This window comes from Corvus kubaryi, unplaced genomic scaffold, assembly GCF_017639235.1.
Source record: "Corvus kubaryi isolate FWS band 111438036 unplaced genomic scaffold, C.kubaryi_AGA036_p1.0 67, whole genome shotgun sequence".
Taxonomy (NCBI): Eukaryota; Metazoa; Chordata; class Aves; order Passeriformes; family Corvidae; genus Corvus; species Corvus kubaryi.
In genome coordinates, this window is record NW_024582055.1 from 752,560 (window position 1) to 763,631 (window position 11,072).

General features: G+C 39.5%; 1 long non-coding RNA gene across 2 annotated transcripts in view; it reads left to right on the forward strand.

Moving 5' to 3' along the window:
- LOC121674313 overlaps positions 1-10,769 on the forward strand; it is a 29,126-nt gene extending 18,357 nt beyond the window's left edge. The window contains exons 3-4 of one of the 2 annotated variants that reach the window (XR_006019542.1): positions 7,684-7,834; positions 10,563-10,769. This is a non-coding gene — a long non-coding RNA (uncharacterized LOC121674313). The remainder of the gene's footprint in view (positions 1-7,683; positions 7,835-10,562) is intronic. The other variant, XR_006019543.1, reaches the window with a different exon arrangement.
- The last annotated feature ends 303 nt before the right edge of the window (positions 10,770-11,072 follow it).

The window sequence follows — 11,072 nt, forward strand, 5'->3', positions numbered from 1 at the left end:
GCAGGGGCGCTGGTGGCTCCCGGCCAGGCAGGGTGGCTGCAATGATTCCCCAGCGCCTGTAGGGGGCGCTGTGGGGAGAGCTCAGCTGCCTCTCTTCACGTGGTAATGGCGGAACAGCGGGCAGAGAAGGATGGACAAGGGGCTTTCCTTTACAACTCACAGGGGCAGCCGATCCTGGTGCCCCCTCTGGATAGAGAAAGGGGCTGTAGCAGGAAACCTCAGAAGCAGCAACCCAGAACAGCAGGGCAGGCTCCCTCTGGCAGCAAGCAAGAGGCAGCAGAAACTCGGCAGCTGTAGCTGGATTGTGGGACCTCACGGCAGGCAGGGGTGAAACAGCTACAGTGTAGCAAAAAACTGGAGAGCAGCGGTTGAGGAACGGCGGGGGCTGGGCAGCAGTAGCCCAGCTCCCAAACACAGCAGGGAAAGGTCCCCTGGGATTTCTCACTCTCGCTGCCCGGTCCCTGGGTCTGGGCCCTGCAGAGGAGGGGGCAGCACCCCTGGCGGGAAACGAGGGCGGTCCCGGGCACTGATGCAGCACACACTGGCTTTGGGCTTTCCGACAGCAGAGCAGCAGAGAAAAAAAATGCAGGCCCAGTCACAGTGCTGAAGCAGGGCAAACGCCACAGAAACAGCAGGATCCCTGATCATAGACACTGACTGCGTGTGTCCAGTCGAACAGCCCGCTTCAAAAAAGATGGGGCTGCCCCTTCCCCCCCCCCCCCCCCCCCCAACTCCCTCCAGAAACCCTGCTTGGCTCCCAAACATCTCGATAGTCTCAGAGCCAGGAAGGATGGGGGGTGGGGAGGGGACAGCAGCCACCCCAGGCACTAACAAAACCAAACACATCAAAAACCCCCAAAATGGGATGGGATGATAAACAATCCTCAAGACAATGTCAGAATATCATTGATGATCCTGGAAAAATATTTCCTTGTCCTTTTCACTGGCACAGCTATGGCGTAAGGCTCTGTCTCCTGATGCTATGAGCTGCATTAGTAAAGTGAGTGAAATACCAATTTTTCAATCTTATTTCTAGCAAAGGTCCTGGAATTGGCATGTGCAGAAAATTGTCCCTCTTCCAAATAAGACCTATGGAGTCAAATGTCCTTCATACTTCATTTCCCATTTTGCACTTGGTGATCGGTTAAGCCACCTATCTGTTCATTACTTAACTAACTTAAGATGCTTTTATATCCTCATCAGTTTATGAATGAGCACCTATGTGTATAAGAGAATATTTTTGTTAGATACATCTCGGAAAACAGATTAATCAGTAGAAAGGACAAAGATTAGTAGAATAGGATAGAAAAAAGAAGCAGAAATATTTTTTGCAGAGTGAAAGAAATGAGAACAGAAAAGACAGGAGAAGGAATTTAGAACATAGCACAGGCTAGAAGCTGTTTTGATTTCACCAGAAATTAAATTGAAAGACATTGGGTTTACAGAGCTGTAGTAAATTAGCACAGCAAATGGACCAAGTCTGTATATGCTCTTAGAAATAGAATGCAATTCTCCTGAAAGATTCTCACAGTCCCTGAAAAGGAAAGAACATTTCTAGTTCCCCTCTTCCTATATGTTTTTATCGTGTATTATATTAGAATTTTCCTTCTGAAATATATAAAAGGAGACTGTATTAATACCACCCCTTGCATCCTTAAGACTGTAAATAAGAGAAAATATGTTAGTCTGTATTGCCTATGATACTGGAAGTGTCTGGCTTTGTAATGTTAAAGTTTAATTTTGCCAAATCTTACTTCAGCTGCTTAAACATCAGTTTATTATGCAAAAAAATGACAGACAATAAAAATCAGAAAACTGCAGGTTATAGAATGAAGCAGAAATTAACATGAAAGATTTGTGCTATATATGCAATAACTGAAACATTTAGTTCTCTATATTATAATAGGGGAAGAAAACTGTGCACCCAGTTTTATATATTAAAATTTGAGTCAGAATATTTTAGTGTCTTTTTCCTTTCATAGAAATGTCTGCTTAGGTTTTAGTGAAAAGAGTACATGCCATAGATTCTGTGTAGTGGGTACAATTTCTTCATTTAGATTTCTGGGTGTATGTACAGAGGATGCTTAAGATAATAAAAAATGCAGCTCTTTAAAGAATTAGCTATCTAGGGTACCCCTATATTATTAGTTTACAAGTCTTCATGGCTTCCTAATTGTGCTTCTCTGTAAGTTTCTTAATCTCAATGGCAAGATTTTGAAGAAAGGAAGTAGAGAAGCTGAGGATTATCAGGAAGCGTGAGAGAGAAATAGACTGGTGAAATCCCTGAGAGAAATGCAGAGGACAGGAGCTCAGAAAGGGTCGGAGGAGCCCTCAACAGTTCCTCATTACTAAGGAGGAGCCCTAAAGGATGAGGATGAACGGAAGTAGGTTCCTTCTCAGAGATGTAAGAGTATACCCTCCTGCCATCTCTCACCTTCCCAAGTGCCATTACAGAATAGGTATGAAGCTCTCGAATTTGTTAATATCACCAGTCCTTAGAGTCTGCCGCATGGACGGTCTGGAGCTGGGGTTGTGAGACAAAGAGAAGGAAAGAAAGGAGAAAGAGTGAGAAGAAAGAGAGCCAGAGAAAGAAAGAGAGGGAGGGGCCCAATCTGTTCCCTTTAATAATTAACTTGGTGCACACCTCTTATGTAAATTAGACTTTTCACACTTTTTTACTCACAGCCAGCCTTTCTCCAGGAAGTGAACAGGAGAGGGGATTGAGCAAGAGTCTCAAAAAAACAGGCCGAGCAGGAAATTGGCTCAGAGCAGTGCTGGTCCACCTCCGCAGGACCGTCTCCACTAGTCTCCTTTCCTGTAGCAATACTCAGAATGTTCAAGACAGAACTGGTCCTCTACTCCCACCTGCAATGCTGCATCCAGCTCTGGGGTCCCCAGCACAGAAAAGACACATGCATGTTGGAGGCCACCAAGATCATTAGAGGAATGGAGCACCTCTCCTACAAGGAAAGGCTGAGAGAATTTGTTTTGTTCAGTCTAGAAGAGAAGGCTTAGGCAATTTGGCTTTGGCGTGATTTAACATCAGCCCTCCAGTACCTGAAGGGAGCCTGCAAGAAAGATCGAGAGGGACTTTTTACAAGGGCATGTAGTGATGGGAGAAGGGTGAATGGCTTCAACCTGGAAGAGGGTAGGTTTAGATTGGATATTAAGAAAAAATTCTTTACTGTGAGGGTGGTGAGGCACTGGAACGGGTTTCCCAGGAAAGTTGTGGATGCCCCATCCCTGGAGGTGTTCAAGTCTAGGCTGGATGGACCTCTTAGCAAGCTGGTCCGGTGAAAGGTGTCCCTCACTGTTACTGTGCGGAGACTGCAACATGCGTATCAAACAAGGAGGGCAGTGGAAAAGAAATATATACGGACTGATTCTTGATAGATGTTTCAGAGATGTTTATTTCTCCAGTCGCATGGCTGGGACTCTGCTGAGGAACTGCTGCAATCACGGGACCCGAGGGTCCTTGCCCGCGCAGGGGAACACAAAACAACCAATGGGGAACGAGGCTGATCAGGGGCCAGGGAAACCCCATGTCTCCCCCCTGGGGCCCCTCTCCCAGGACTACATGGCAGGGGGGAAGGGACACTGACACCTCACCATTGCACTCGGGTTGGAATGATACAATCTCTAATGTCCCTTGCAACCAGAACCATTCTATGATTTTTCCCTCAAAAAAACCTACCAGCCTAACAGGTTGCTCCCTTAGAAAACTAGGCCTTTATTTCACCTGCCAAAGGTAAAGTAAGTTTTACCTATTCACCAAGATTTCACAACATTTATCAAAAAACTGCTTTCTGTGTTACCTATGAAACTGAAATGTAAGAATGTACGCATGCCAGAAATTATGGAGTAAGAGAACGATCTCCTTGTAGTCTTCATTAAGAAAAAATTCAAAGGCTAAGCTCTTTTTCTTTTAGAAGGTTGCTTAAAGTGTTCTGTCACTGATCATTCCAAATGCAAGTGCCTTAATGATGCTATATATTCATCTCTGTGTGAGGGCAAAAAATGATTATTCTAATTTGATTATACTGAAGTCTTTGAAAATTGAGTTTGTAGGATTTTTTTTCTTACCAATTCATCATAAAGGATAGGAATATAAGACTCCATAACTGAGAACTGTATTGAAAGGGTTATAGTTTTCAAGTGATTATTTCTGCTTCCCTTTCTAATAGCACATTTCACCATCTGGATAGATCTCATCTGATTCCTTTTTAGTTGTTAATTTATTATGTGTTGGTTCTCTAACATGAGGTCAGTCCTACCCTGATTTTTTAGTCTTCACATCTTTCTTGTGTGAAAAATGTTCAAATGGCTTCTCCAACCTGAAATGTCATTGGAAGAGAAGCTGTCTGACATAAAAGATTGTTTGTTCAGATATGCTGCAGAGATGGGATGATGATACCATGATCAGAGAATCACAGAATGCTTTGGGTAGGAAGGGATCTTTAAAGATCATCTAGTCCACCCACCCTGCCATAGGCTGGGATATCTTTCAATAGATCAGGTTTCTCAAAGCCCCATCCAACCTGACTCTCAACAATTCTGGGGAGGAAGGATCCACGACTTCTCTGGGCAATGTATTTAACTGTCATGCTGAGAAGTCCCATGTTCAAATCTCATTGTTCAGAAAATGGTCCCTGGTTATTTTAGTGAAACTGATGTATAAAAAATGCAAAATGAACAAAGAATTCTCAATTTGCTCTACTATGGTTTTTTTTTTTTTTTTGTCCAGTTGACCTAGATTATTACTTTATAAATTCTACTATCCTCACTGGTTTATTCCCTTCCTTGGGAACTTACGTGCATAACTGTTCAATATCAGGTATTTTACCTTGTGATGGAAGTTTTGCTGTACTTACTTAATTCTATATCACTTGTAGAAATTGGTTCACCAGTACATTGTTTGGTTGTTATTTTCTCACTTGTGATGTTTGTGACCACCTTCCACCATTGTCACTCAAGGCTCTGATACTGTTTGAATCTGTTACAAAGGATGACATACAATTACTTTGCTGTAGAATAATATGTGAAGGTAGTGAAGTGTAAATCAGATGGAACCCTTGCCCTGTATCCTGAGGCAGCAGGTTACAACATGAGATGCAGAAGTTTCATTAGAAATGAACTGGGGGGAAGGAATGGAAAACTTAAAGGAGAGGGGAAGGGGAGGGCAGGAAAGGGATGTGGATGATGTGATGTCTTCACAGGATTGTGTTGTATTTAATTATTTCCAGTCTGTTAGACAAAATATGTTTTACTTATGTTATGCAGATAACATTTGTGCCAGACTTAATTAGTCTATCAGAGTCTGTTGCCAGTTTAAATCAGGTTGTCAGAATCTAAATTCTCTAGAGTCATATGTAAACAATTCACAAGCTAACAAGTACTGTATGAAACATTGAAACATCTCCAGACATCTGGGAAGCCTTCAGTTGCAAAGCTTTCTGATTTTTTTTTTTTAATTTTCTTCTTTTTATAAATTTGGAACTCAATTGCTTCTGCAAAATTTGATTGACGTTTCAAACATTTTGAGTAAATGTCAGTCTACTCCCAGGATCTTGACAAGTTCCTGGAAAGAGTTTATGTTTCACATTAAATTCCTGCAAATTGTGATGTTTTCATATAAGGTTTATTCACAGTTTTAGAGTATGTCAGACTCTAACACAACAGACTTTTAATGGAGCCTTTTAATAGAATGTGAGATTTATTTTGCCACTACAGTGTTGTGCTCAAGATTCAATATTGTAACAATATTTCTGAATCCACAAACCTGCACCAAACGCTCTATAGCTGACATTATTTACATCCTCTCCCCCCCAAAAAAAGATGTATTAGATTTTAGTTTTGTTTCCAAATGTTGGCCAGTCTTGTTTCATCTACTGCCATTATTTATTAATGGAGTGTCCCAGCATCTACTGTCTGGTGAGTTAACCACTTTAAATGTAAAGTTCAGAACTTTGGGTGTTCTGCTGAACCTGTAAAGATATTTTTATATTCCTTATAGAAGAAAGTTTATACAATTTTCTTCAAGGCATACTTCTAAGCAAATCCACTAAATTTTTCACTAAATAATTTCATCCCTGAGAACACTACTTGGCCCTTCTTTTTTTGCTTTAAAACTTATGTGGGTAGCTACATTTTGGATCAATAATTTATCTGTGGAGTGTGGGAAGAGATAGGATGGAGTTGAGCTGTGGGCTATGGGATGTGCCTGCAGAACGCCATGGCAGCACAAAGAAGCTTGTCTCCGCCTGACCTTGTGGGGAGGAGTTGCCACACAGCAGAGCCCTGCGGAGAGGAGCCTGCCAGAAGCTGCCAGATGGGTGATCACCCCCATATAATGACATTAAGAAAGTGTGTTGCTGACGTGGCAATGTGTGATAGGTTGGTTAGTGAAAAATACCATATTAGGAAATATTGGGCCTTGAAGAAGTGTATAAAACCAGCTGGTTTCTTTGAATAAACGTCTCAGATTCCCTGCTGGTCTGAGTCTATGCCTTAGTCATTACATCAGTGGAGATCTTCAGTTATTTTCAGTCAATTCACAAATGGAAAAACAGATGTAGTTTACTTAATAGGCAATTCCCCACTTGATCCAGAGAATAGCAATGACTGTATACAATGAAGCTATAGCAGTTTTTTTATCTCTGAAGGAAGAAAAATTGGAGACTTGCTATTGGAATAGAAAGTTTCAAGTGTTAGGACTGCTTCCAACTGAGATGCAACAGGCCAAAATCAGTGTTGGAATAAATTGGCATGATTTCATTAAATAAAAGTGGAGTTGTGCCCACTTATATCAGCAGTCAATTTCAGAACATCCATACATCATCTACATTTATTTATAATGGAGAGTCTTCAAAGGCAGTAAACTGCAAATGGCAAGGATTAATTCAAGCAAATAATTTTTATTTCCCCGATCTGAATAAAGTAGATCTTTCTCCACAAATGTGCATGAAAAATATTCATACATCTTTAGCAATGGTTCTCCAGGTTACCTGTTGAGTTAATATCTGGATGAACTCCCTCTGTATTTGGAGGGGAAGAGTTTTGACACACTTTGCCCGTAACTGTGCTCTAAAGGCAGGTTATTATAATTTGGATTTTCCTCATTTTCAAGTTGCAGTGCATACCTTCCCCAATGTGTTTGCTTATAAGAGAAAATAAAATTGATTAAATCAGGGTACTATAGACAGTGGTGACTCCCAATTATCAATGTTTAATTTAATTTGTAAGGTGATATTGTTTCCTAATTGTATTATGCTTCCTAAATATTATGGACTTAACTAAGTTTATCAGACTTTGCTATGTCAAATGAGCAAAGATGTGACTTTGTGTAGGAACTTCTTAATGTTAAAGGATTGTTGGATGATTCATTAAAATGTTCCTGGTCCAGTGTTGGCTTCCAGACTGCAGGAACTAGCATTACAGCTGGCATAGGTTGGCAATTACTTGTCGCCTCAAGAAAAGGGGCAACTAACAAAGTATGTGGAGACTGAACTATGTTTTTTCCCCTAGAGTTTTCCTGAAAGGTAAGTTTGAGATTTGTAGAAATGTTAGGAAGATGCTGTTAGCCAGAGGTTACTTTCTTATGGTAAAAAGGCTACTGTGTGTCAATCTCATTTTTTTACACAGACAGAAAATTATTTTCAAGACTTGTTTATGTTTTGTTTCTAGTAAGGGACAAAAGTATTGGTGGAGATCTACGAAGAAGTACTTGCACTTTCTGTGACCTTCCTTTTGAGTAAAAATCCCCACTTGTTCATCTGTGCAAACCTTGTGTCTCAGGAGGTGAATGTTGTTTTAGTCTTCTCAACCATGATGCCAAGTAAGTTATGATCTTATGACAGTGAATTCTTACTCAGTTCTATATTTAACTAAATAAACAAGTTTAAATTATGTAATAATTTTTTTGGGCTGAAAAATTATTACTAATTCCTTTTCAGTCTTTTTTTCCCTTCACAAATCTATGCCCTTTCTAAGTGATGTTAAGTTTGAGGCTGTAATTAAAACTCTATTGTAAAAGGTCCATATTAGTTAATATCAAAATCACTTTCCTATGGCATTGTAGAGAAGCATATTTCAAATAACTGTGCATACTAGGATAAACAAAGTCACATGCAATATGTTTCCAGAAATATTTTAGCATACACTGGAAATAATTTCCAAAGTAGAAATTATTTGTTTGAGATTAAATTGTTTGAAGGAACTGGATGTCTGAGACTCTGCCATGGAAAACCTGAGGCTGAGTCGGTGAGGAAACCTGGTCCAACTGTATGAGTATGAGGGCATAGCTGGGAAGGGGCCTCGGTCCTGGCTCAAGTGATGTAGTGTGACTGCCAGAGTGGCTCCTGGATGGTTGGACTGGAAGTTTCCATAACATTTCCTTGAGTTCTACTGTGAGGCTAGATCATGTAAATATTGTTCCTTCTAATAATAGTAGGATGATTGAGTGGGGGCATTGGTTTTGACTTCAGTTGATATGGCAACAGAGACTTTTTCCACCAGAAAATGACCAGTGTTCCCTGGGGGAAAAAAAAAAAAAAAAGCAAGAATTTTGTACAACTCAAAAGACAAGGACAGTGGAAGGAGGAATAAAAGAATAAGGAATGTTCCTTGGTGAAGCCCTCTTGTCAGAAGGTCTTGTTGCAGACACAGAAATCGTGTAAGTTGTTCAAGGACTTCCAGAGATACTCTCAGCTAGACACTTAAATCTTGTAAGACCCAGGAAATATTGTTTCTAAAGTAGACAAAACTCTGTGGTTGCTATGTGTTTCGAAATATCTGCCCTGTTGATTTTTAAATTATTTTACTTAGCAGTTCCAATACACGGATCTTGGTAGAGGTAATTTCAATTCTTCATTCTGCTTTATTGGAAAACAAAATAGAACCAAGATTTTCACCCTTCCACAATGCTATCTCATTTATTTGTGTATACAGAATATTATTGTGTTTTTCTGTCTTTCCTGCAGAAACAGTTTCACTTCAATGAATATTCATTAAGATGGAGAAAATTACTTTGTAGCCATTTTTTAGGACACCTGTGCAAGTGGTGAAAACCTGAGATCTCCTTTACATTTACTTAAAACACTTTTTGCAGTACAGGGCTCATGCAGAATACCTAATACAGCCCATTAGCACACAGCAGTAAAGTGGCAGACCTCAATTTCTGCTGTGAAGCAAGTAAGCAGACAAATATGAACTTAGGTCTCCTTCTGCACGTTAACTGTCCTGTCCTCTTCTCTGGGAGTGTGTTATTTCACATTTCTCTCTTCTGTGATTTGAAGATTTTTAAATCCCTCTGCTCATTTTCAGTTAAAATTCTGCAAATAAAGTGTTTAACTCCCAATCCTTTTAGGTGAGAAATTCTGAAAGATGTTATTTTCATGTTAAGTCGAAATTAATTTTTAGAATCTTGTTTAGTCAAAGATGAAATAAAGAAATATCAAGCTATTGTGTAATCTGTTGCTGCCATCAAAAGGGAGAAGAGTCATCTGGTAATCCAAAGTGAGGGGTTTTTGCCCAAGGAGACTAAGCAAGTTGCATGGAAGAGAGAATAGAGTGTAGCTGCCTTTTCAGATGTATGTACTGCTTAAAAACTTTCTAATATCTTATTAAGGATCTGAATTTGGTAATTGTATTTCATTAGCTATTACACAGATATTTGACGTCATAATTAACAGGGCTTGTGTATTATGATCACAGATCTACAGAAGTGAAGGTTGCTGGCAAAAGATAAAGCATGTGTGTGCTTGTGAATCTTATATAACACAATTGAAAACGTGGAACTTTTTCAAGCCTTGGAAGATGAAGCTTTGGCTAAGGTAGAGATTAGGCAAAAAAACAAAACCTAACATAAAGCTCCTTTCCTTTAGCCAAGGAGATGATGCAGAACTCGCTCAGAGGTCGTATTCTGGGAGGCCTAATTGAAATCTGGTTCTGTGTTGCATTTTGGAGATGTGTATACACTATTCAGAAGAAAGGGATTTTTTTTTCCAAATGGATAAACATCTCTCCTATCAATGAAGATGAATGATGTGATCCAGTCTCTATTATTTGGGACCGTCAAAATTCCAGGGGTTGGCACTGAAGCGGCCAGACCTTAAAAGCTGGTTGAATAGTCGAAATGGACCTTTTGCAAGATTTTTATAATATAGATGTGTTCCTGAGTTAAAAACAACATTGCTTTGTAACAATAACACATAATGTACTCAATGGTATAAATAAGGGGGAAATATTCCTCTATTCCTTTGCTTAAAAGAAATGGAATGTTGTTTTTTTGCAACCTGCTTTTTTCTCATTATTTTTGACTGTTGCTCTGCCTAATTTGAAGTTTTCTAGTTGATGTATTTTGTGGGGAATCACTGAAGCAGACAGGGTAATTGAGTTACTTTCTTGAGGGAGAGTTTTTCTTCTGCTAGGAATTAGATTTATACCTTAGCAGAATATGGTAGCTTTTGATGTATCTTTGTGGTATTCATATAGAGATGAAACTCTGTAATTTCCTTTAATCCTGCATAAAATATTAATTTTGTGCCCATCTTTCATCTTTGCAGTATACTGGATTTATGATGAAAATTTGAGTGAAAAATTCAAATGCTATGCTTGTTAAAGTACTACCTGGATCCAAGGTAAATCTATTTCTGTTGTGACACCATTGATTGATTGTGTCTAATTAACTGTAAACCTGTATTTTCATTTTAATGACAAAATGTGAAAGAATTAACTGAAGCAGAAAAGAGGAAGGAAGGAAGGAAGGAATTCGGAAGGAAGGAATTCGGAAGGAAGGAATTTGGAAGGAATTCTGAAGGAATTCGGAAGGAATTCAGAAGGAAGGAAGGAAGGAAGGAAGGAAGGAAGGGAGGGAAGGCAAGCTCTTGAATGACAAACACAAAATTTATAACCTCAGATGCTTAGTTTACTCTAGTAACTCCAGCACACCAGTATCTGTTTCTGTGATAGGATACTGTCCATAGAGAGAGATGTTCTAAATTTTACCTGACAAAAGAATACAGCTATCAATAAACTAGGGAATTAATATTAGTGAATTAAAATTATTTGTGAAG